This window comes from Brassica napus, chromosome C7 (assembly GCF_020379485.1).
Source record: "Brassica napus cultivar Da-Ae chromosome C7, Da-Ae, whole genome shotgun sequence".
NCBI classification, from domain to species: domain Eukaryota; kingdom Viridiplantae; phylum Streptophyta; class Magnoliopsida; order Brassicales; family Brassicaceae; genus Brassica; species Brassica napus.
In genome coordinates this window covers 3,209,789-3,212,572 of record NC_063450.1, presented here as the reverse complement: position 1 = coordinate 3,212,572, position 2,784 = coordinate 3,209,789, and positions in this window count along the sequence as shown.

Sequence of the window (2,784 nt, the reverse complement as noted above, 5' to 3'; positions counted from 1 at the left end):
AAGCGCGAGGGATACACAGAGATACCTATTGCGCAAGATGTTGAGCTGAGGAGGAATCGGTCAATCATGTATTTTTTGAATGTCCTCCTGCACTTCAGGTGTGGGCTCTTTCAAAGATTCCAACAAATTCAGCTATTTTCCCAACAAGCTCTCTCTTCGTGAACATGGATCATTTCTTTTGGAGAATTGTTTCATAGATGGAGGACCATCAGTTTGCATGGATACTATGGTACATCTGGAAAGGAAAAAATAATAAAGTCTTTAGTAATCTGGATGTGGATCCTAAGGATACCCTTAAACTGGCAGAAACGGACCATCAGTTTGCATGGATACTATTGTACATGCCCAATGGCTAGGGATACGTGGAGAAGAGCTTCTATCGATCTTCCACCTGCTGGTTTTTCTCAAAACTCGGTCTTCCTCAACTTATATCATCTACTGAAGCAAGTGCAGAAATCACCAAAGGATATGAATATCCAAGATTTTCCATGGATTCTTTGGCATTTGTGGAAGTCAAGGAATGGCTTGGCTTTTGAAAGGAAGCACTACTCTTCAGTCTCTGTTTAAACAAAAGCGAAGGAGGAAGCGCACGTTTGGTTTGAGATCAATGCATCAGGATCTGACGTGGTCCAAACCTCTTTGGTGGTGCCGCGAGACCCCACATCTTGGATTAAACCCCCTCCAGGTCATCTAAAATGTAATATAGGAGTTTCATGGGTTAACAGTCATGAAAATTGTGGAGCTAGATGGATCTTGCGTGATGAAAAAGGTACTACCATTCTCCATAGCTGCCGGGCTTTTTCAAATGTGGGGACAAGAGAGGAAGCTGAGCTGAGAGCTACCAACTGGGTGTTGGGGTCAAAATCGGTCACGACGGAATCAATGTCTGAAAGTCCGTGTTGAGGTCGAAAACGGTTGCAACGAAGTTAACGTCAAAATCCCCGAAGAAGAAAACGTAGAAACCTTCTTTGACAAATACTTTTTCGAAATAGATTCTTCTTTACGAAAAGCTTTGCGGGAGAAACGCGAGTCATCGGACAAGAGCTCGAAGAGGGTCGCTACGCAGCAACCGAACGCATGTTCCGCTCGGTCGCTACGTAACGACCGAGCTCGAGCCAAAGCTCGGTAGCGACCGAGCTCGAGCCAAAGCTCGGTAGCGACCGAGCTCGAGCCAAAGCTCGGTCGCTACGTAGTGACCGGCTCGGTCGCTAGCTCGGTCGCTACGTAGCGACCGAGCTCGAGCAGGAGCTCGGTCGCTACGTAGCGACCGAGCTCGAGCCAAAGCTAGGTCGCTACGTAGTGACCGAGCTCGAGCCAAAGCTAGGTCGCTACGTAGTGACCGAGCGTTCGCTCGGTCGCTACGTAGCGACCGAGCTCGGGCCAAAGCTCGATCGCTACGTAGCGACCGAGCTCTTCCGAAACGTCGATACGACATTAGTCCATGCGTTCTCGTCTACCCTTCGATGCTATCTCCCGAAGACCGTAGCAAACCCATTTCACGATTCCCCGCCATTCTAAATTATCGATAAAACTTTACCGTAAAAACCGCGGAAATTTCATTCTTTATCGAAAGAAGCCGTAATAAACGCTTCGAGTCGAAAGACAGCCCAAAGGGACCTAAGACATGACTCGAGGCCTAACTTACGATTTCTTAACCAACAGCCCGTAAGCCGCATGACGGTTTACGCTTGGTTCGCAAGGAAAGATAAATGTCAAGTTTCCGCGGATAAATACGAAACTTTGAAGATAATTACGAAAATCGGAAAAAATGGAATAACTCAATTTTTATGCTATGGCGACTTAAGGGCAGAAGGGGAAAAGCGTAAACCAACATTGGAGCCAGTATATAAGGAGTCCTAGGCGAGAGGCATGGAGGAAAAATTTCAGAGCAAACTTAGCACTTACAGCAATTAGGCAACTTTCCGTTTTTGTTATTTCGAGCTGCGACTCAACTAGGTTTTGCAGTCTTAGGTTGTTAGAACTAGGAATCTCGCCGACAGCTCTCGTGGCCAAGGCTTCTACCTTGTTGTAACGCTCATACGCGGATTCAGAATAAAACTCCTTTTGCTCTCTTTTACGATTTCTTATTGCTTTTCGTCTTTAATTGTGTGTTCTGATTGCTTGGCGTGTGGTTTAACAGATATCCGGGACCTCTGGGAAATTAGGGTTTTCCTAACTTTCCTTATTTAAACGGAAATCGACAGTGCGAATTTCGGTTCCCACAGTTTGGCGCTAGAAGGAGGGGGGGTACGGATCAATCTAACTCTCAGCCACAAAACGCTTGATCAAAACAATGTCTGGAAACACGAAAGACAAAACCGTAGTTTGCAATAACGCTGGTAAGACAACTCCAGCCGCCACTGCGCCTACGGCGAACGCTTAGGCAAACGCCACAGTTCTTGAGAAAATCGAAAACCTAGCCGCGACTCTTCGCCACAGGAAGTGCAACGAAACAAGCTCGCGATTTCTCTGTCTAAACTAAAGGGAAACGGTAAATTTTATCAAACCCCGTAAGTTTGGCTCATTTCCGAGCTAAAAAAGTTTCAATGCGTATGAGTTTTACCAAAACACTTTTTCCGAAAACTTTTTGGAAGGTAAAACTTGTTCTCCCAAAAACCGCAGAAAACCCCTAGGTTAATCGCGGAAAAAGGAAGCGCAGGTAATCGATTACACAGCTCGGTCGCTACGTAGCTATCAAGCTCTATCTAAGCTCGGTCGCTACGTAGCGACCGAGCACGCACAAGGCTCGGTCACTACGTAGCGACCGAGCACGCACACAGCTCG